General features: G+C 34.1%; 1 protein-coding gene across 8 annotated transcripts in view; it reads right to left on the bottom strand.

The window, feature by feature from the left end:
• LOC109499872 (high mobility group protein B1-like) overlaps positions 1-24,315 on the bottom strand; it is an 807,961-nt gene that overhangs the window by 149,880 nt on the left and 633,766 nt on the right. For 5 of the 8 annotated variants that reach the window (XR_006598226.1, XR_006598225.1, XR_002157423.3 and 2 more), the window contains 2 exons: positions 11,235-11,345; positions 8,244-8,289 (listed from right to left, as the gene is read on the bottom strand). The gene's annotated coding sequence lies outside the window, so the exon portion shown is untranslated. Of the gene's footprint in view, positions 1-6,656; positions 6,926-8,243; positions 8,290-11,234; positions 11,346-13,959; positions 14,102-24,315 lie in introns of those variants that run through there. The other 3 variants (XR_006598229.1, XR_006598230.1, XR_006598224.1) reach the window with 2 other exon arrangements.

Genomic DNA, 24,315 nt, shown 5'->3' with positions numbered 1-24,315 from the left:
CATAGGTAAAAGAGGGAAAAAATGATCATATCACCAGATATAGAAGAAAGCCTTTAACAAAATCCAGAAAACATTTATTATGAAAAATTAATTTCAGCAATAATAAAAATAAATATAATAAAAAGGAAGTTCATCAATCTGAAAAATGGATTTGCCAAAACTACAGTTAATAACACAAATGATGATGGATATATTCTTAAAATTGAGAACAAGACTGGAATATTCACTTTCACTGCTTATATTCAACATTGTCCGGGATCAGTATGGCCAGTTCAATAAAGGCAAGAGAAAGGGGTTAAAAAGCAAAACAGTTGGGAAATAAAATTAAAATACTCCGTTTTCACAAATGACGTGATTCTATCCTTAGAAGATCCTGATGAAATTACAAAAAATATATAAATTCAAAAGTGATTTTATTATTAAGGGTCAACTGCATTTTTACATTCTAAAACAATCAGATAATCAAAAAATAAAATGTTAGAATATCATTTGCAAGAACTTCAAAAATAAAAATATAAAGGAATAAATTTAACAAGAACCATGAAATATGTTTAGTCTTTTGTGTGTCTACATCTACACAAATAAACTACAAAATATTGTCAAGGTACATTAAAGAATGAAAAAACAATATAGAACATTTTATGAATTGGGATAACAACACTGTTAATATGTCAGTTCTACACAAATTCGTCTATAGATTCAAGATAATCACAATCAAATTCCCAATGAGCTTTGGGTGGAAATATAACAAATGCAGGTATAGCACTCATGTGACCTTGCTTGATTCCAAGGTTTTCTATAAATCTATAGTAATCAAAAGGGTGTGTTGACATAAGTTGATATAAGCACTGACAAAGAGTGAATAGACCCAAACAGGTAGCCTATTTTTTTAAAGTTTATTTATGTATTTTTAGAGAGAGAATATGTGCGCATGCACAGAGGAGGGGCAGAGAGAGAATCCCAAGCAGGCTCCATGTTGTTAGTGCAGAGTCCTACGTGGACAAGAACTCACTAACCATGAGATCATGACCAGAGCTGAAATCAAGAGTCGGAGGCTTAACCCACTGAGCTACCCAGTTGCCCCCCAAACAGTCTTTTTTTTTAATTTTTTTTTCAACGTTTATTTATTTTTGGGACAGAGAGAGACAGAGCATGAACGGGGGAGGGGCAGAGAGAGAGGGAGGGAGACACAGAATCCGAAGCAGGCTCCAGGCTCTGAGCCATCAGCCCAGAGCCTGACGCGGGGCTCGAACTCCCGGACTGCGAGATCGTGACCTGGCTGAAGTCCGACGCTTAACTGACTGCGCCACCCAGGCGCCCCCCAAACAGATAGTCTTAAATAGACCTATACATGCATGGCCTAATGATTTTCAGGAAATGTACCAGGGTGAGACAAAGGTGGAAAGTACAGTCTTTTCAATAATATTGTCATTAATAATGAATAAATATATGAAAAGAAATTAATAACCTTGATGGTTAACTGGAGACTTGACTATGAAAGTTAAAATGGGTGCCTGGCTGGCTCAGTCAGTAGAGCATGCGACTCTTGATCTCAGGGTCATGAGCTCAAGACCCACATTGAGCATAGAGCCTATTTAAAAAAAAATTTGTAAAAGCTAAAACAAGAAGCTTCTAAAAGAAAATATCTGATAATATTTTCATGACCATATTATAAGAAAAAATTTGCTGGTTAGGACAAAATAATGAAAATAATAGGTTGATTGTACTTCATCAAAATTGAAGACTACTTTCACAAAGACACTATCAAGAAAATGAAATGTAAGCCAAGGAACATAGTTGCAAATATATATTTTTTAACAAGAACATAGTTACAATATATATATATTTTTAAGAAGGATTTATTTTCTATAAGTCAGTGTAAAAACATCAAAAACTTAATAAGAATTGTTTAAGACATATAAAGAGACACTCAAAGAAGATATATAATGCCCAATAAGCATATAAAAAGTTACTCAACATGAATAGTTACTAAAAGCAAATTAAAACTTCAACTAGGTATAAGTTCACTGTCACTAGAAAGGCTAAATTTTTAAAAGCAAAACAAAACCTGCATAATCAGAATTTGGTGAGGGTGTAGTACAATCTTTAATCATAACCAGAAAAAGAGAGAAAAAACAGATTGTCCATCAGCCAGAGACTCAGGCGAATTATTTTGTTATTGTAAGCAATAAAGAGAAAACATGCTATAGGGTGAATAAATCTCACAGAAATAAAAAGAGTACCTAGTATATGATTCTATCTATCTATATGGAGCTCAAAATCAGTCAAAACTAATCTATTATGGTAGAAATTAGAAATTTAATTGCCAAGGGGTGAGAATTTCCTGGAAATGCATGAGAGTAATTTCTAATGTGATAAAAACTTCTGTACAATGCTCGGACTGGGGGTTTATACATTTATTCAAACTCATTAATTAATGTCTGCATATAATTATATGTAAAGGTTAATGGAAGAACTAACTTAAAAATTTAGAAGTTCATTTTATAAAATTATTATTTAAAAATATGTATCTCTTCTACCAATAAAATAATTTTTAAACCTATAATTACTTACATAATTTTTTATTTAGCAAATTTTAATTCTCTTTCTTAGTTCCTGGATAATAAAAATATTCTCCTTGGATTTCTTATTTTGGTTTATCTTACTGTTATGTGAGGAACACCGTTGATTAATATTGTTGTGAAAGATATTTCTTTTTTGTAGTTTCTGACCACTAAAATATTTGAGGACTTCTTTTTCTTACTTTTTTTTTAGAGAGCACAGGAGAGAGAGAAAATCTTACGCAGGCTCCACACTCAGTGCAGAGCCAGACACAGGGCTAGAATCCACAACCCTGGATCATGACCTGAGCCTAAATCAAGAGTCTCACACTTAACTGACTGAGCCACCCAGGCACCCCTCCTGCTTTACAAATGGAAACTTATGTGTAAATAAATTTCTTGTTTCAGAAATGTTTTCTCTATATAAAAGTTGCATCATTTTCTTCTGATATTTATTCTACAGATGGAAAATAAGAAAGTGATTATCTTAATTATCTTTTTCAATATGTGTGCTTGTAGGATAATTTCTATAGAATTTTAATTTCAAAATTGTGTCGCTGTGTATAGAGCTATGGGTTTCCTTTAATTCATTCCATGAATAGTTTACTCCACCTTCTCTGGCCAGTTTTAAACACATCTAAGTTATTATCTTTTCTATTATCATCTGTCTCCTACTTTAAAATCCATAGCCTTGTTCCTCTGAATCCTAGATAAAGGTTTTGCATTTTTTTCCCACATCAGTGGTTTGCCTTTGTTCATTGTCAACTCTGAAATCATACTTTGTACTGTTGATTTTAATTATCTCAGTACATTTTAAGTGGCAATGAACGGAGATGAAAAGAGTCTTGCGTTATTTTAGTCTGGACTTTTACTCTGTTTTCATGTGTGTGGTCAACCGATTTTATTTTTGAGCACATCTCTTTCTCTTTTTTTTTTTCCAATGTTTTATTTATTTTTTAGAAAGAGAGAGACATGGAATGGGAGTGGGGGGAGGGACAGACAGGGAGACAGAATCTGAAGCAGGCTCCAGGTTCTGAGCAGTCAGCACAGAGCCCCATCCTGGGTTGGAACTCACAAACCACGAGATCTTGACCTGAGCGGAAGTTAGACACTTAAGGGACTGAGTCACCAGGCGCCTCTAGCACATTTCTATTAAAATTGTAGTTTATGTTGATTTCTCTCAAGGTCTGATTATAAGCTGTTTAATAGATACAAAAATAATAATAATAACAAGAACAATAATGCATGCCGCTGTTGATGCAAAGTTTTTAAGATGTTTCCACAGCACCGAGTGGAGATCGCTGCTGATGCTGAGAGTATAGGGACAGTAGAATAAACTGTGTGGCTTGTCTCTGTTTCCCCCCTTTCCTCCCACTGAGTGGCTACTCTAAGTTCACTGGAGAGTCTGAGGTCCTCTGAGATACATTTCCAGTAGGAACCTACACAAGGGTAATGTCGGTTCCTGGGCATTTTGTTCTTGTACTATTTGTAGTGCTGGCGCCTAGATTTCTGAGGTGCGTGGGATGTACACGTGAACTTGGAATCTCCTTTTTATTCTGCCTACTATGAAACTGACCTGACTACTTAAACACTACTGTGCTGAATGCATATGTTTGTTCCCTCACATAATGAAGGGATCAGATCACCTAAAAATCCAAACTGAAAATTTATTTTTTGTAATCAGAGATATATGTACTATGAATTGTTTTATCTCAATATTACTCAGTTGCTGGCTTAGATTGCATTGAAAGTCTAAAATTTTATAGTATGCCTCACACTTGAGTAAATACAAAAAAGACTTTGAAAATAAAAATATATCCTAATGATACCGTAGGCACACCAAAATCTAATTTGAGATCTTTGTCAAGTTGACCTTTCATTCAGAACAAATTATTTAACTTCCAGTTACTTCAACTGCAAAAAAAAAAAAAAGATTGGCTATATTAAATAACTAAGAATAACTGTGATAGATGGTGAGTAGCTGTACATTAAAAGACTAAGTAGTCAACCCTTGTGGGAAATTTACAGCTTAGAATTTGCATATTGGGTAAGGACCTCCCTTACAAACAAGAACCTTCCTTGTCTGTAAAACATTTAGCTCAGGAAGTGCTAAGTGATGATAATTGGGCTATGATTTTCTCTGCTATGCCAATATCATATTACTTTCAAAAGGAGTTAAGAAGGTTATTAAGATTTCTTAATTAAAGTCTTTCCAGGAACAATAAAGTTACCTTAACATAAAATCCACCCACAGAAAGAAAGTGGCATATTTTTACTTTGACCTATTATGTCAAACCTGCATGAGATCTTTTATATGTGTGATGCATTATAGGAAACCTTTATCCCTCTGCCTTCAGAAGTCCCTGGTTGATGAAAGAACCCTTGAGCTCCCATTCAAATAAGAAACTTAATTTGTGACTCTATTTTTTGAAGACAGGGCAAATGTAAGCTGTAGTAGCTTCTAATAATATAATTGTAGAAGTATAATTCATAAGTTTTTGTGAATAGCATAGGAAATTTTCACAGGAAATCCAACTTTTTGCTGCTTGCTTGTGGAAATGCTCTGTTTTTTGTTCAGAAATAGTTACATTCTGGAACAAGGATTCATGAGAGAAATATTTGAAAAGAAGACTATATGTGATATTCTTTATAACATTCCATTTAAATCCTTAGATTTATGGGTTTATGAAATTTAAAGAAAAACTGTATGTATATATTTATTTTTGAGAGAGACAGAGACAGCATCAGTGGGGGAGGGGCAGAGAGAGGAAGAGAGAGAGAATCCCAAGCAGGCTCCACACTGTCTGGACAGAGCCGGATGTGGGGCTCGAGCTCAGGAACCGTGAGATCATGACCTGAGTTGAAACCAAGAGTTGGTTGCTTAACTGACTGAGCCATCCAGGTACTCCAAATATATCATGTCTTTTAAAAAGTGACCTTAACATTTGTCCTATAAGTTTTTGGTGGAAAAGGGAGAAATTTATAGTAGGGATAAATAAAAATAAATTGATTTAGTAATTGGGAAATCAGGAGCAAATAAATACGTTAATACATTCAGAAACTATTTCTTGAATCATATAGATTATACACAAAACTCAGCTTTCTAAGCAAAATATGACTGTATATGTAGGAAAGATATGGTTGGCAATAATGAATATTCATAGCTGCAAGATAGAACCTTATTTTTCTCCTGCATTGTTCTAAGGTCAGAGTTTCAAAAGGAGACATGGGCCAGATATTTCATTATAGGCTAGATTTCATTCATTTTGAGGCATCAACCTCTGCTATGGGAATTTCCTCAGAAACTGAGGAAGCACTATTGTTCTCCCATAGAATATACAAATGTTTAAAGTTAAATATGAAAAAAGAAGTGTATGGATCAAGGATCTAGTGAAGTAAATCCTAACATGATCATTCTTGCCTTTGTCTACCTTCTACTTAAGCCATATAAAATTTGTTAGAAGTTTTAAAATGAGAGCTAAAATTCAGGATGAACTGAACCAGCTCCCTCCTAAATTCACAGAACTACACATAAGAATATGAGACAAAGGAATTTTCTTTCTAATGCTTGAGTGTATGGGAATTTCTACAGTTGCACATTAACTTGAAGAAGAAATCTACAGTGTTATGAAATTCACTGAAATATAATACAGGGGATATTGTGACAGAGTGCAAATCACTAGTCAACTCCTTTTTTTGTCTCGTATTTGTTCATCAATTTTTACTCTTGCTTTTTTCTTCAATTTCTCTCTGTTAACACGCTTTTGAAAGTATTAGAAATGCTAACTAAATTGGCTTAAAATAAGTCATTGTAATGGTTAATTTTATGTCTCAACTTGGCTGGGCTACAGTTCCCAATTCTTTAATCAAACACCAGTGTAGATGTTATGGCAAAAGTGTTTTTTAAAATGTGGTTAACATTCAAATAAGTAGACTTCTTACCTTCAATAATGTGGGTGTGCCTCATCCAATCAGTTGAAGGCTTTATTTATTTATTTTTTTTAATATTTATTTGGAAGGGTTGGGGCAGAGGAGAGGGAGACACAGAATCTGAAGCAGGCTCCAAGTCTCTGAGCTGTCAAGCACACAGCCGGACACATAGCTTGAACTCACAAGCTGTGAGATCATGACCTGAACTGAAGTCAGACAATTAACCGACTGAGCCACACAGGCAGGCTCCCTCAGTTGAAGGCTTTAAAAGAAAAGACTAGAGTCCCCAGGAGAGTAAGGAATTCTGCTTCCACACTGCCTTTGGCTTCAAGACCAGAGCATCAACTTACCTAGCTGATCTGTATAGCAGATTTAGAACTTGCCAGCCACCATAACGGCATGAGCCAATCCTTAAAATAATTCGCACCTAAGTGCTAGAGGAAAAAAATATACAGCTTTGGAAGACTCTTCTCAATCTCATAGTAGTAGAATGGTTTCTTTTTGGTAACTGAAAACATGATTTATATCCTAGAATAAACCTCAAATATTAAGGATAGGAGTTCTATTTCTACAAACAACTTTATCAGTTAATGTCTTTTTTTTTCTTTTGGGTAATTGTAAATGTCTACTCCTATAACTACTACTTTTTACAAGAATGAAAGGAACAAGTAAAAGATCATTAAACATTAAGATTAAGTGGGTTCACTTCAAACTTAATCAAGAAGAACACCAGTCAAAGTCATTAGGGTCTTATCTAATAATATTTTTCAGGACTGAAGCAGCTTTGTAAAAGCAATCTACTTCTGTTGACAGTCTTAATTTTTCTTTCAAATATGTTATTTAATTTTAATAGCTAATTTCTTCACTTGGTATCAGGGAAGCTAGTTGGGAAGAGCTACATTTTCTTTAGCAGTGAAGTATATTCCCTTTCAAGGAAAGAGATATCTCAATCAAAAAATATGCTGGAGGGAGAGAGAGAGATCTTATAAAGAAAAAAAAAGTAATACTATTGCACAGTAAGCATAGACCGCATATGTTGCTACCCTCAAGGTTTAGCTACTAAACCTTGAAAGTTTCAAATTTTTATTCAGTATAAAGCAACATAGTTTTCTAAACTGCACAGATTCATAAAATGCCCTAAAATATTTAAATTTTAAGCTCCAATTTTATTATTAATACTTATTTCATCTTATTTGGGATAAAGTTTAAGATTTTATCTATTTTTGCAAAGATCACTCTTCTTTAGTGCTCCAATAACTGTCTAGGTAATTGTAACACAAGTTTAAATATAATACTAAAGAACTCTTTTTTTTTTAATGTTTATTTATTTTTGAGAGAGAGAGAGAGACAGAGCATGAGTGGGGGAGGAACAGAGAGAGAGGGAGACACAGAATCCAAAGCAGGCTCCAGGCTCTGAGCTGTCAGCACAGAGCCCGACAAGGGGCTCGAACCCATAAACCGGGATATCATGACCTGAGCCAAAGTCAGACGCTTAACTGACTGAGCCACCCAGGTTGCCCCAATACTAAAGAATTCTTAAAGCATATAATTTCTAATTGATTAAAAATAAAATATAATTATATATATATTCATACAAAAAAGACATGAATTAGATATGAATTCAGAAAAATATGAATTAGATATGTCATATAGAATTGCATTAAAATGAATGAGCATTTTTAAAAGAAAGTTTGTGTATAAAATGTCTATTTTTACCTACTATATATGAAATAATGAAAAAGATGCTCTTACCAAGTAACTTCATGTGCAAAGTCATGCATTAGTCACTGTGAGAGGGCTAAAATATAATAAAAAAGAATAGTGATGAAGAATCTATATTCTGAAGAAAATTAGAACTTTAGTTATAAAATCAAGGTATAAATATATTAAATAAAATATGTAAATAACATGTATAAAATACAAAAATTTAAAAAGCTGATAGAAATGAAGTATAATGTTCATTATGAGTTCAATCAAATATTGAGAAGTAATTGTAAACTGGGGTATCCAATAAGGGCTTGAAGGCAGAGGAAACTTTTGAACAGACAATAATGTAAATGAAATTAATATATTTAAATATGCAAACATAGTTGCGCTGGAAATACTATAAACATTTATATACAAATCAAAGGCTTGGAAATATTAATAATTAATATAAAAATCAATTTCCCTAATATATAAATATATTTGTAAGTAAAATATAATGAGTCAAATGAAAATGACAAAAGGATGCATTAAGGATTCACAGACACAGGTGTAAGATTTCTAACAACAGTTGAAAGCATGCACAATGTTACTAGTAACTGACAAAATATTTGTTGAAAATATCAGTAAAATACTTATAAACTCTCAAAGTAGATATATTTTTAAGTTATAATAAAGTTGTCGAAAATGTGGTGAGGTAGTAATTCTAAAACATTCATCTTTGGAATATGAATTGATTTTTTAATATAAATAATTTGCCATTATGTTTTAAGAACTTCAAAAGGGTGGAAAGCTTTTAGTGCAATAGTTTCACCTATAGTAATATATCCAAAGAAAAAAATCTAGCACAAAAAATGATGGATGAGGAACCCATTGCTATATTTCATCTAACACAAAATTGAAAAAAAGGCTAAATATTCAATGGTCTGGATATTGTTAAAATAAAAATTATTTCATTCACATGAGGCAATGTAACTAGATCAGTAGAAATGAATTAAAAATATTAACAATATTTTGTAGTAATGTTATATGAATACTTAATAAAATAAAACTACTATAATCTTACTGCTAAAAACAATTATGTATAATTGTTTTAAATTTTATATATAGAAATAGATAAATATATATTATATATCAATATATTTATATGCATTACAATCCTTTAGTTAATATTTTCTAAAATATTAACAAATTAATAAATAATATCACATTTTTCATTTGAATTGAATATATGTAAAAATTGAATCTATGTAAAATAAATAGAAACAAAATAATATGAAGTGACAAGATCCCATTAAGATAATTGAAACAATAATGGCAATACAAAGAAAAATAATGAATCAAAGTTCTAAATATATGTCATGTTTTTGTAATCTTAAAATAATATATCCTGAAGATACTGGCAACCAAGGAAAACTAGAAATATGAATTTTCCAGGTATATTATTTTTAAGGGGGAAATATTTTTCCCCCAAATGTTAAGAGAATCTATGGCGTTGATTTCTCTGTAAAGGATGTTTTGCAATATCCTCAGGAGCAAGTACAAAAAATAAAAATTGGGTTTATGTGGTCATTTATTGTGTCACTTGTCATGAACATTCGTGGGTATACAATTAAACCATATTTCTGTGAAAGCATATTTCCTTGGAGTTAAAAGGATATAGTCACATTACACAGATTTCATGATATATATTGACAACAGAGTGATTATAGAGATCTTAAAAGACTGATCATCACAGTGGCTATTGGACAACTGTCTCAAATATCAATGTTTAAATGGATATTTAATTAGAGATGGAGCAGGAATTTAACAACTCATGTCTTTACCCAATACTATAAAATATTTATTGTTCTGAGTCCTGAAGAGATATGCTCTTTATAACATATCCTCAGGTTATGACATGTAGTGTCCAAGTTGAACCGTTTTCTAAATGGAGGCTTTCCCAACCTCATAGAGAGAAGCTGAAAAAGATGTCTATGACATAAAATACTTGTAGGTGAGAATTAGCATTCTGCATGTTGAATCATTGAACCTTAATGTTTCATATGGAATACTGATTTTAAGAGTTTTTTTTATTTTTTAAAAAAATTATCAATGTTTATTTATTTTTGAAAGAGACACAGAGCATGAGTGGGGGAAGGGCAGAGAGAGAGGGAGACATAGAATCTGAAGCAGACTCCAGGCTCTGAGCTGTCAGCACAGAGCCTGATGCAGGGCTCAAACACATGAACTGTGAGATCATGACCTGACCTGAAGTTGGAAGCTTAACTGACTGAGCCACCGAGGAACCCCAAGAGTTTTTTAAATTGAGACTTGGCAAAGGGGAATTTTAAATGACACTACAAACAACTAAATAAATCAATATTTTGAATAGATGCCATTAATATTATCAGAATCCCACATAATAATTGATTAAAAATACCTATTTTTATTTGTGTATCTGTTTTAAGGGTAAGAGGAAAGGCATACTATGTAAAAGTATATTAAATTATCATTAGGAGAAGGAAGTCCCAGCCACACACAATAAATTACAGTTATAGTTGGAAATACATCACCAATACCTTTATTAATGTTAACATCTATCTTCCTTGAGATATTTTTATATGGACTGATAGATATTTTTTCATCTATATCTCTCATGAATCAAAAATTTATAATCAATGAATATATGACTTGAGAAATTTAAAATTTTTATTTTTAAATTTATATAAATAATTATGACAACAAAAATAAAATCACATAAAATAAAATCACATAAAATATGACAACGATCAATGGCATATGGTTGAGCTGCTTATTGTGAAATTGAGTAAGAAAGGGCTATAATTTAGTGAGAAGAAAGCTGGCCTAGTGATGATAGAAGATATAATATTTAAGAAAAATAAAATAGGAATACAATTATAGAAAATTTAATTAAAGGTTGAGTATGAAAAATCCAGGGCCCAATTTAAGTAGTTGCACTGAAACCACTTAACAAGCAAATCCAAATGTGGATTGCATCAAGCAATGGAGATGTTTATTTCTTGCTCACATACTCACAGTATGGTGTGGATATGAAGGTTGGTGGGTAGCTTCCTTGCAGGTACTGAGTCAATGAGGTAGGCTATGTTGTTATACAATCCTTTGGAGTCTGGTTACATCCACATGCACCTAATAGAAAGGGAAGAGATTTTGGAGAAAGAAGACCTGTTTATTAAATGTGTAGTCCACAAATGGCACATATCACTTCTCCACTAGAGCCATTGTCATAAAAATAATTGCAGAGTGGATGGGAAACTCAGTGTGCTTATAATCTCAGAAAGAAGGGGAAAATAGACTTCAATGAACATCTATCAGTCTTCATCATAAGCCAGTGTGAACCACATGTGTGGATCATGTTAAAAATTAAAAATTATCACAACTCTGTAAGGTAATTTGGGGAAGTATTATCACATATATTTTGCAGCTGAGGAAATTTTGAGGCCTTTATAGAATTTTCCCATTTTTTCACCTTCTTGTCACAAAACATTATCTCAATTTCTAGAGGAAATTAGACCTGATCAACATAAGAAACATATCACTGTCATTAGCATAAAGTAATTTTGTCAGGTAATTAATCCAAGTATGGCTTTGCATTCCTATTTTGCTGTATTTCCCTGTTTATGAAGTTCTGCCTTTATAGCCTGTCTTGGACAAAAGGCACAAATTCTTAGAACCTGGCCTGTTTTTCCAGCCTCCCAAAAATATATGAAATACTTTCTCTTGAATTCCAACCCAGAATTAAACCTTGCTATCTACTATTACCTTTAAAAAGCCTGTTTGTCTGCTTTGATAGTCTAGTATTTCATCCCCCATGATTTTACATTTCAGGAATCTGTCAGCTTGTTACTTATCAATATGCCACACTCAACTATTGACAGATTTATCAACACCAGCTGCCAACTCCCACCCTGACAAAATTCAGACACTGAATTCTGTTGGCACCTGACTTTCTTCCAACACTATGGCTGGGTCTACCTTCTCACTGATTTCACTACCTTAGGTCATGAATCTATTTCTAAGTCCCCAAGCCATGTTCTTTTATCTGGCTTCCTTTGGTACTTAAATATTTACCGTGTCAAAAGATAGGGCAGGAATTTAATTTACCCACACACATCAACAGAGAGTCTAATTTAAATCCAGAACACCCATGCACATAAGATCAATTGATCCTTGACAAGTGTGCCAAGAACACACAAGGAGAAAAGATAGTCTTTACAAATGTGCTGGGAAAACTAGGTATCCACATGTCAAGAAATAAAAAAGAAAGAAGAAAGAAAGAAAGAAAGAAAGAAAGAAAGAAAGAAAGAAAGAAAGAAAGAAAGAGGAAGGAAGGAAGAAAAAAAGAAATAGAAAAAAAGGAAGGAAGGAAGAAAGGAAGGGAAAGAAGGAAAGAAGGAAGGAAGGAAGGAAGGAAGGAAGGAAGGAAGGAAGGAAAGAAGGAAGGAATTTAACCTCTACTTTACACCATATACAAAAATCAACTCAAAATGGATTAAAGACATAAACATAAGATCTGAAATTGTAAAAGTCCTAGAAGAAAGCTTAAGTGAAATGCTTCTTGACATTGGTCATGCCAATGATTTCTTGGATATGATACTAAGAGTACAGGCAACAAAAACAAAAATAGAGATGTAGGACTATTATCAAAGTAAAAAGCTTCTGTACATCAAAGGAAATAGTCAACAGAATGAAAAGGCAACTACAGAATGGGAGAAAATATTTGCAAATCAGATCTCTGATAAGAGGTTAACAGCCAACATATGTAAGAAACTTATACAACAATGTGGGGGGAAAAAGCCACTTGAAACTGGGCAAAGGACTTGAACAGACATTTTTCTTACGACATACCAATGAGCAACAAGTATATGAAAAGATACGCACATCATTAATTATCAGAAAAATGCAAATTAAAACTTCAGTGAAATATCAACACATTTGTTAGGATGGCTATTAAAAAAAATGACAAGTGTTGGCAAAGACGTGAAGAAATTCAAATCCTTGTCCCTTATACACTCTTGGAGGGAATGCAAAGTGGCATAGCAGTTATAGAAAGCAGCATGAAGATTCTTTGAAAATTTAAAAATAGAGCTTTCATATGACCCAGCAATCCAACTTCTAAGTGTTTATCAAAAGGAAATAAGATCATTATCTCAAAGAGATATCTATACTCTAATATTCACTACAGCATTTTTCACAATAGCCAAAATATGGAAACAACCCAACTGTCATCTACACATGAGAAAGTAAGGAAGATGTGATTTCATATATATAACTGGGTGGTGTTGAGTACGCCTATTACCTTGATTTTGGTGATGGTATCATGGGTGTTTTATATGTTCAAACTCATCAAATTGTATATATTACATACGTACAAGTTCTTTATATATCAATTATACATTATTAAAATAATAGATGATAGATAGATAGATAGATAGATAGATAGATAGATAGAATCCAGAATACATTTTACCACACTATAATAACTTCAAATGAATAACAGTGGAAATCATAGATGACTCTGTGATTTTCACTTCTCCCTTAAAACAAATAATATCACTTCAGAGAGACAAGAAAATGAGTTTGTAATTTCTGGATTGTCATTTAAATTGAAATTTTTGTCTATTTTAAAATTCTTATTCCACTATAGTTTTTAAATTTTCATAGACATATGTAGAGTGTATCAAATTCTTGAGTCTTGAGCTTTAAACTGATCAGAATATAACATCATAGAATGTCCACATACATTCAGATGGTCTTTGATATTTTCATATCCTTGAAGGGCATGATACTGAGACCTCGTTTGAAATTGCTTCATACAGGGTTTTGAACAGTATGTACACTAAATATGATGCAACTCCTTGGTGGCTTCTCAGTACATGTGTTTCCTGCCAATATGGAACCAAATGAAGTGATACATAAATGTACAGCTATTTAACTCAAGATTATTATATACGTTAAATATGCTCATGAGACTGGCATCCAGGACTAACCACCATGCTGCTACATAACTTTCCATAACCACAGGCAACTGTATGTGGTATACTTCAACCAATATAGAGAACTAGCTGATCTTAAATTGGCGAGAAAGATCTGTTAGGTATTTTCAGGGTAGCATTAACCTATGCAATGATGTGAGAAATACTACCTCGTTTTCAATGTATTTCCTGTCCCAGATATATTTATCAAATAATTTAACAAGGGTGTTTCTACACTATATGGAAGATGTTTTTAATGGCTGAATAAAATTAAAAGTCTGATCAAAGTTTAGAGAGCAGTCCGTATTCAGAGAGAATTCCTCTGTGCATCTTCTGCAATATCAAATTGTCGTGACCATTTTTGATGCAGACGTGCTGCTGTGTGAGACACTCCCATCTTTTTTTACTTTCAGCTTTCCTATCAAAGATTGTGGCTCTTCTGTATGCCCCATTCACTTGTCCTTCCAGTTGCTACATACAGTTACTACTTAATAAAAACTAAGAGATAAGACTGTGACAAATGCGACATTATGGTATAGCTACAAAAGTTAATGTTTTGGATATAATATTTTCAGGAGGATTGGGAAATCACAGCTATTTATGCAAGGGGGAAGAAGATAATCTTTTCCAGAGAGGTGAACACTCATAGAAAAATTAAAAATAATAATGCGAAAAAATGTATGGTCATAGTCTTTTACTCTTCTAGTCTTCAGCCATGATATTTAAGATTGAACCCAGATAATCATGTATCAAACAAGCCACATAGAAAATAAATATATTTATAATATAAAAATAGTACATAGAATATGTGATTCTATTAGGTGTTATGAGGAGGGTGGAATTTATGTTGTGTTCTGAGAGAGTGGAAACTAATCAAAAGGTCAGATACTTGAGTATAAATTTAAAATTTCTTGAGCTATTCCGAAAAACATCCAGAGTAAAGAAAAGGATCATTTTATTAATATTATAAGCCCCAAACCCATAAAAGAAGACTGCAGGTACAGACCTTTAAGTCTCATTTGTAATACAGTAATTTGTTTAACTTTCACATTTTAGATAGCCCATTCATTTTTCATGCCCCCTGATCATCTGAGCACATGTAGCCTTCAGATAATTTTCTCTTAGTAAGAATGTTATTAACAGGAGAAATAAGATCCTAACTGTCGCTGACAGAGAATTCAAGTGACAAACACATTGAATTACGTGACTATTTTGTGTGACTTTTAAGATTGAAGTGACTAGAATACCCTCACCAAGAGTACTGTGAAGATTAACTATAATATTGTAGAATTGAATGGACTCTGCTGAGGTGGAAGTAACTCTTTAACATAAACCTATAAATCCAATGCAAAGCTGTGATAAAGAATTACTAGAAATACTAAATTTTAAATTTCATACAAACATTTGCCTCATACAAAGTATCCAAAGTGAAAAGTTTTTATACAGACTTAAGACATAGCAGTAGAGTTTAAAGTAAATAAGGCTAGCAACCACCAATGATTGTAATGTTTCAGGAAATACACTAGGGTTAAGAAATATTCTGAATGAGAAAGAAATAACCAAGGTCACCTGGGTGCTCAGTTGGTTGAGTGTCTGACTTTGGCTCAGGTCATGATCTCGTGGTTCACGAGTTCTAGGCCCTCATCAGGCTCTGTGCTGACAGCTAGGAGCCTGGAACCTCTCTTGCTGTCCCTCCCCCGCTCATGTTCTGCCTCTCTCTCTCTCTCTCTCTCTCAAAAATAAATAAACATTAAAAAAAAAAAGAAATAACCATGAACATGACTTATGGCACAATTCTAAAAGTGACATTGAATAAGGAAAAGTACAGTAAATGTAAGAGTGAGGTAAGAAAAAGTAAAGAAGAAAAAACACATGATGGCTATTAGATTCTTCCTACACTTATATTATGAGACAATTTGATATCAGTAAAAAATCAATTGAATATGTCTCTCTTACCTACCGACTAACCAGAAGCAGAAGAAAATATTTTATTGTTAGCCTCATATTTTCTTATTAACAATCTATTTAAAAACTGTATGATTTTAACCAGCAAACACTGAAGAAAACATTTTGTGTTTTTCATCAGGTTTTGTTTCTTATCACTTGCAAACTAAAGTCAGCAGAGTAGAACAATAAATTTTAAAATATTTATTTTCATAGTTTAAAAATGTGTAATAGCCAGGTGATAGCATGGAAAATGGTGTAATGTGTGTGCTTTCAGATGTTATCAATTAGAGGTTTCATTAATAGTTCCCTGAATCACTTAGCACCATAACACTGGGAGCACATTGCCATACCACTTTGGCAGCTTTGATCAGCTTTGTCACTACAGACAACTAATAGTTTTTATATTGATTCATGCATTAATCAGAGCCATTTTAATTTAAGAATTAGCATACCCAAACTGTTCTGATTTATAGTGCTAATGTCCTAGCAAAGACTAAATTAACATTTTACTGCTGTTAACCAGAGGTGATGTCTCATAAAAAATTAGAAAATCTTGCCCAAATTTCACATTCCAAGCTGCTTAAATTTCAAGATAGCTCAGCGATACCTACAGATGAGAGGAGGAAGCACATCTTCTTCTTTTCCTGCTGACAAAATTAAATGCCAGATTTCAAATGTCTAATGGAAGTTTTGATTTTTATAACTTATAGATTATAAATGTATAAACTGTTATAAACTATACTTTATAAATAGCTTATAAATGTATTTTAAAGATGAGCAAATGTAAAGAACTGAATATTAATATTATATTCCTAATCTTCATCCAGTATTACTGATTTATTTTATGTAACAGGTAAAGTTCATTTTAAATATTTTCTATTTTCATTACTGAAAGATGATAATTGGCTGAAAAGGAAAGTAGAACTTTGTTCATCACTGTGAGTGTAATTTGGTAAACTTTTTTCTTAGCAACTTTCCTCAGGCAGTGGTTATGCATTAATGTTCATCCCAGAGAAATTCTGGTTCCCATCCCTTAGGGGTTTACACAGCAAATGTCACATTTTCCATGTGCAGATAAATTCATAAATCAATGTGTACAGCTCATATTGCCTGAATCTTTATAGCAAATTTTAATCAGCTAAACATACACATTTTGCCACACTTCATCCACTGCTATGAAAGACCAGAATATAGCAGATGTAGCTGCATGACGAAGAAACATTGCAATTAATGTCAGGCAGAGTCTGGACAAAATATCTTCTGAAAATGTGACTAAAATTCTCTTTCAATGATTCAATCATATATTCACTGTGTAAAAGAGAGTGAGAAGAAATTTTGATCTTCATATCAGAACAGTTTCAGCTGTAATAAAGAGATATTTTGTCATTTCCACAAAGTTGAGTTGCTTTAGAAACTTGAGAGGAGATATCTATAGGCCATAAGGATGGAGGAAAAGGACAGAGAAAGAATAAGGTGGGCTTTGTCTTGTCTTGTGACATTAAGTGCATATATCTGGTTGTGCCTTTTGAGTAGGAGAAATAGTTGAGACAATATCAGGATGTTAAATAAGACAAAATAAGATTGCTGACAAGGTATCTTAGGAGAGAGATATGAGGCTGAACATACAAAGTGGGCACAAAGTATAAGGCACCAACACTGAGTCTGTATGACACTCTTCACTGGGGGATGGAGGGTCAACGTGTCCCTTCGTGACAGGATGTTGGCAGGCTTATTTTACATAATGGTTTCCATCTTGGAAGGGGCAGAGTTTACACTCAACGTAATATATAAACAGGATATAAATTTGCTTTTCCTACCTCACTGCATATGCTGACATCACCATTTGCAGATCTACAGAATGTCTGAGTCTTCACCACACAATATTGCTGCTGACTAGAGTACATACAGTAAAACCTTGGTTTGCAAGCATAATTCGTTCCTGAAGCATGCTTGTAATCCAAAGCACTTGTATATCAAAACGAATATCCCCATAGGAAATAATGGAAACCCAGATGATTCATTCCACAACCCCAAAATATTAATATAAAATGATTATAATACTGTAATATAATACAAAATAATAAAGAAAATACAAGATACAAAGAAAAATAAACAAATTAACCTGGCATTTACCTTTGAAAACCTTTGTGGCTGGTGTGAGGGAGGCAAGAGAGTAGAGGGTAAATGTGTAGGACAACTTTCACTATCATTAATGGATATTGACTACAGTGTAGTATTAATAAACTCTTGTCCTATACTGTATTTAATGTAACTGGCAATAAGGCAGTAGAGGAAAGAGTCTATATCTGCAGGCAGCCTAACCCAGAATGAAGCAAAGCATTCCTAAGCTTACTCTTGTATGGAAAAGCAAAGGAGTGGCCTTAGGTGCTTTGAAGTCACAAAAAATACACTAGTGCCAGTTGTGAGCACCTTCTAACATTATGAAAAATCACTGATTTCTGCCAAACACTGCAGCCTGACACTGAGCATCCGAGCATGGGAGACAATCACCCACAATCCCACAATGAGAAAGACAGAGAGAGAGAGAGGAACCATTAGCTCAGTTGTGATCATGTGATATTCAGAGTCACGTACTACTTGGATTGCAAGACATTTCTCATTCATCAAGTTAACATTTATTAGAAATGTTTGCTCATCTGCACAAGCAGAAAAGTTACTTGCAATCCAAGGTTTTACTGTATTTTATATGAAAAAAAAGTACATCTATAGGCTCATACTCAAGGTATTCAGTCATCTTACCATGTGCTCTTTAATGCATGCAGCTTGACAGAAAGATAAGGCAGAATGGTGAAGGCTCAACTGCAGAATGTGCTAGGAAAAAACATCTTACAAGGCTGAAGCACTGTGCTATAGGATACGTTTTATGCCTTAAACCACTGGTCAGTATGTGATGGCATTTCCCACATATGCAGATTGCCCAGATCCAGGAACCAAAAGATAGAAGTAAAAGTGACCCTCTTCATAATTATAAATAATAATAATAATAATAATAATAAATATAAAGGTTTTTTCCTCATAATTCTGGGATGCCTAAGAGATAAATGCTTCTACCAAAGCAAAGAGTTGATTCTAATGAGTTAAAAATTGAGAGAGCCACTTTGCAATTTTTCAGATCTTCATAGCACTAAACCAAAAAGAAGTTAGTGAATGATCCTAACTACCAGTCATGATACAAAATTGGGGGCCAGGAGGAACAATGTCTAAAATCAGAATATTGACTTCATTGCCACTTAGTATTCCTCATGCCTGATAATACTATCAGTGGAAAACTGTGGAAACACAATGATGATATGACTACTAAGGCCTTTGCTGTAGACTCTGGGTCTGAAGTGCTCTCTTATCCAGCAAGAGAATGGATGCAGGATTAAAATGTGAGACAGACTAATGTCAGGGAGGAGACAAGAGCCCCCAAGTAAGGGTCCTTGCTCCGTTTTTATTAGGATCAGAAGGCTTACAAACAGGATGGCCGTGCACAAAGAGACAATGAAACCGTGAACATTAACTCATGGGCATGGGGGAAAGGGGTTTTGAAGATATGCAGTGTTAGGGGTTTGGATCAATACAAAATAAAATTCTGGTGCTGAGCAGAAGGTTGTTTACAGCAGACTTGAGGCGCCACCTCTGTTTACCTAAACTGGCCCAGGGGACAAGAAAGACAGAACATGCTACCTCAGGGTCTACAAGGCACCTTTTTCTTTTTTTTTTTTTTTTTAATTTTTTTTTTCAACGTTTATTTATTTTTTTGGGGACAGAGAGAGACAGAGTATGAACGGGGGAGGGGCAGAGAGAGAGGGAGACACAGAATCAGAAACAGGCTCCAGGCTCTGAGCCATCAGCCCAGAGACTGACGCGGGGCTCCAACTCCCAGACCGCGAGATCGTGACCTGGCTGAAGTCGGACGCTTAACCGACTGCGCCACCCAGGCGCCCCGGCACCTTTTTCTTGATAATTAGCTCTGCTTTGGGCAACTTCGTCCTGCTGTAGTCTATAGCCCTGTTTACCTAATTTGGTCTTTCCTTCCTGTGAAAGCAGATTTCTGCTATTGTAACAAGTAAGGGGTGGGGGGTGGGGGCATTTCTGCCCTGAATACCTATACTTGTTTATCTTATTTTTGATGCTTTCATCATGAGCTTTTCTATTCCTATATCTTTGTCCTATACTGGGAGCCTTTGCCCTGTTTACCTAATCTTGTTTACCCAATCTTGGGTGTGTTCATCCTGTGGCTTTCTAATTCTTTATGTCTTGTAAAACCCATCAGTGAAAGCTCAGGGAATTCCTAAGCTTATTCTCCACAGGCCTATGTTTCCCTATACTGAGGGATCAGTTTTCTTTAACCAAAAAAAAAAAAAAAAAAAAAAAAGGCTAGAGCACATATTAAGGAGTACATTTTGTATACCGTATTGCATATTCTATTTGCACCTCTACATCTATCCTCATTCCTTCTCTGCCTTTTCACTGTGTACAAGATGGCTTGGCCTCCATGGTTTCCATTTGAACTCAGTTAATAAGAGCCTCTTGAGGATAGAGAGGATTGGTATTTATTCCTTCTGCTTTCTACCGTTCAGTCTGCAGTCTGATTGTCGCTGCATTCTTCTCCCTATGCTGTAGCTTCTGTTTAGGCTTCATTCTTAAGAACAAAGCTTTCACTGGGTTGCAGTGATTGTCCCTCCCCTTGACCTTTCAAGCCTGGGAGTGGGGATCATTCCCCACTGTTGCTGGATTCCATCTTTCCAATTTTGTTGCTTACACTGCTATAAATTCTATTTGTTTAAACTCTCTTCAAATACTACTTTGAATGTTTCATCTGTTCCTGTCAGGTTTCTGACTAATATGTCAGCATATTAAATGACCCAAGGAAAATGGTGCATTGTAGTATCACCAAGAGCAATTCAAGAAAATCATAGGGAAAAATTAGAGGGATGTAGAGAAAGGAGGCCAGGAATTAAATAATGAAGAGTCTGATGAACCAAAATGGACTTCAAAAAGGTAATGCATACTCAAAAATGGATCAAAGACCTAAAAATAAGATGCAAAACTATAAAACTTCTGGAATATAACAGGAAGAAAACCTAGATGACCTTAAGTATGGTGATGACTTTTTAGATACAACACCAAAGTTACAATCCATGAAAGAAATAATTGATAAGCTGGATTTTTTTTAAAATTAAAACCTTCTGCTCTGCAAAAGAAACGTCTTTTTAGGACAGCAAAATATTCTATATTATATTATAATGAAGGATATATACCATTATACATTGTCCAAACTCATAGAATATGCAACATAAAGAGTGAATCCTAAGGTAAACTATGGACATCGGGTGATTGTGATGTGTCAATGTAGAATCATCCTTAGGGAAAAAATGTACATTCTGGAGAGTGATGTCAGATAATGAGGGAGGCTACGCATGTCTAGGGGCAGGACATATCTGGAAATCTCTGTACCTCCCTCTAAGTTGTTGCAAACTTAAAGCTACTCTAAAAACATCTTATTTTTAAAAAATGGGAATAATGCATTTTCATGGAGGGATGAAGATGAAATGAGGTGTTGTATTTTGTGAATAAGGACAATATCTAGCCCACAGTGAACTAGCATACTTAAATGGTAATTCCCTCCCCTAGCTTTCCTCTCCAAATAGGATGAACAAGCCTTAGCCAAACTACTACTCTTTTCCAGTTTACTAATTCTATATTCAGGGTATATAATGAAATGTATATATGACAAGCATAATGTTCACATACTTGAAAAAAATGAGCACAAATTTTTTTATAATTAGCAATGATATGAAATAGATTAATGGAAAAATACAATAAGTAAGTAAACCTCCTCTAATTTTACTACTTGTAAAAAAATGGATAATGTCAAGACTGGGGGAAATATTTTCAAAAGATATATCTGATAAAGAATGGTTATCCAAAATATAGAAAGAACACTGAAAACTCAACAATAAGAAAACAACCTGATTGAAAAGTGAGCCAAAGGCCTTAACAGACACCTCAACATAGGAAATATACAGATGGCAAATAAGTTTAGAAAAGATGCTCCACATCATATGTCATCAGGGAAATGCAAATTAAAACAATGAGATGCCACTATACAAAATGGCCCAAATCTGAAACATTGACAATACCAACTGCTGACAAAGATGTGGAACAGCATGAATTCTCATTCATTGCTGGTGGGAGTGCACAATGGTACAGTCACTTTGGAAACTGTCTGGTGGTTTCTAACAAAATCTAAACACACTCTTATCATACAATTCATCAGTCACATTCCTTAATATTTGCCCTAAAGAGCTGAAATTTTATATCTAAGCATAAAACAGCATAGAGATGTTTACAGCAGCTTTATTCATAATTTCCAAAACTTGAAAGCAACCAAGATATCCTTCAGCAGGTGAATAGATAAATTGTGGTACACCCCAACTATGGGATATCATTAAGCACTAAAAAGAAATGAACTATTCAGCCAAGAAAAGACAAGGAGGGGACTTAAATGCATATTACTAAGTAAAAGAAGCTAATACAAAAAGGCTATACATTGCTTGATTCCAACTGTATGACATTCTGCAAAAGGAGCCGTGTTTGCCAAGTATTGGAGTGAGCAGGAATGCACAGGTAGATCACAGATGACTTAGAACAATAAAAATATTCTGTATGATACTACGATAGTGGATTTATCTCATTCTACACTGTGTCAAATCCATAGAATGTAGAAGACTAAGAGTGAAACTAGGTTACCGATGGATTTTGGAGATTATGATGTGTTAATTTAGGTTCATCAGTTGTAACAAATGTATCATTCTGGAGGGGGAATGTCAATAATGGGGGAGGCTGTGCATTTGGGAGAGCAGGAGGTATGTGAGAAATCTCTGTATCTTCCCTCAGTTTTGCTTTAAACTTAAAACTAATTTTTGTTTTGTTTTTGTTTGTTGAAAGTTTTTATTTAAATTCTAGTTAGTTAACATACAGTGTAAAATTGATTTCAGGAGAAGAATTTAGTGATTCATCACTTACGTGTAACACCCAGTGCTCATCACAACAAGTGTCCTCCTTAATACATATCATCCACTTACCCCACCCCCCAGCTCACCTCCCTTTCAGTACCCCTCAGTTTGTTCTCTATAGTTACAAGTCTCTTATGATTCCCCCCTTCCCTTATGTTCATCTGTTTTGTTTTCTTAAATTCCTATGAGTAAAATCATATGGTATTTGTCTTTCTCTGACTGACTTTTTTAGCTTAGCATAATACACTCTAGCTCCATCCACATCACTGTAAATGGCAAGATTTCATTCTTTTCAATGGCCAGGCAATATTCCATTGTGTGTGTGTGTGTGTGTGTGTGTGTGTGTGTGTGTGTGTGTGTGTGAGTAACACATCTTCTTTATCTATTCATAAGTCGATGGAATTTGGGCTCTTTCCATAATTTGGTTATTGTTGACAATGCTGCTATAAACATCAGGGTTCATGTGCCTCTGAATTAGTATTTAGGTATCCCTTGGGTAAATACCTAGTGGTGCTAAGGCTGGGTCATATATAGTTCTATTTTTAACTTTTTGAGGAAACTCCAAACTGTTTTCAACAGTGACTGCAACAGTCTGGATTCCCACCAACATTGTAAGAGGGTTCTCCTTTGAATTCTTACCAACATATGTTGCTTCCTGTGTTAATTTTAGCCATTCTGACAGGTGTGAGGTGATATCTCCTTGTAGTTTTGATTTGTATTTCCCTGATGAAGAGTGATATTGAGCATCTTTTCTTGTGTCAGTTAACCATCTGTATGTCTTTTTTGGAAAAATGTCTATTCATATCTTCCATCCATTTCTTGATGGAAATATCTTGGATTATTTGTTTTCTGACTGTTGAGTTTGATCAGTTCTTTATAGATTTTGGATACTAACCCTTTATCAGATATGTCATTTTCAAATAATATCTTTTCTGAAGGTGGATAAAAGGCTTTGTTTATTGTTTCTTTTGCTCTGCAGAAGCTTTTAGTTTTGATGTATTGCCAATAGTTTATTTCTGCTTTTGTTTCCCTTGCCTCCAGAGACTTATCTAGTGAGAAGTTACTATGGCCAATGTCAAAGGGGTTACTGCCTGTGTTCTTCTCTAGATGTTGATAGTTTCCTTTCTCACATTTAGGTCATTCATCCATTTT

Source organism: Felis catus, chromosome B2 (assembly GCF_018350175.1).
Source record: "Felis catus isolate Fca126 chromosome B2, F.catus_Fca126_mat1.0, whole genome shotgun sequence".
Taxonomy (NCBI): domain Eukaryota; kingdom Metazoa; phylum Chordata; class Mammalia; order Carnivora; family Felidae; genus Felis; species Felis catus.
This window is presented reverse-complemented; position numbering and strand designations above follow the sequence as displayed.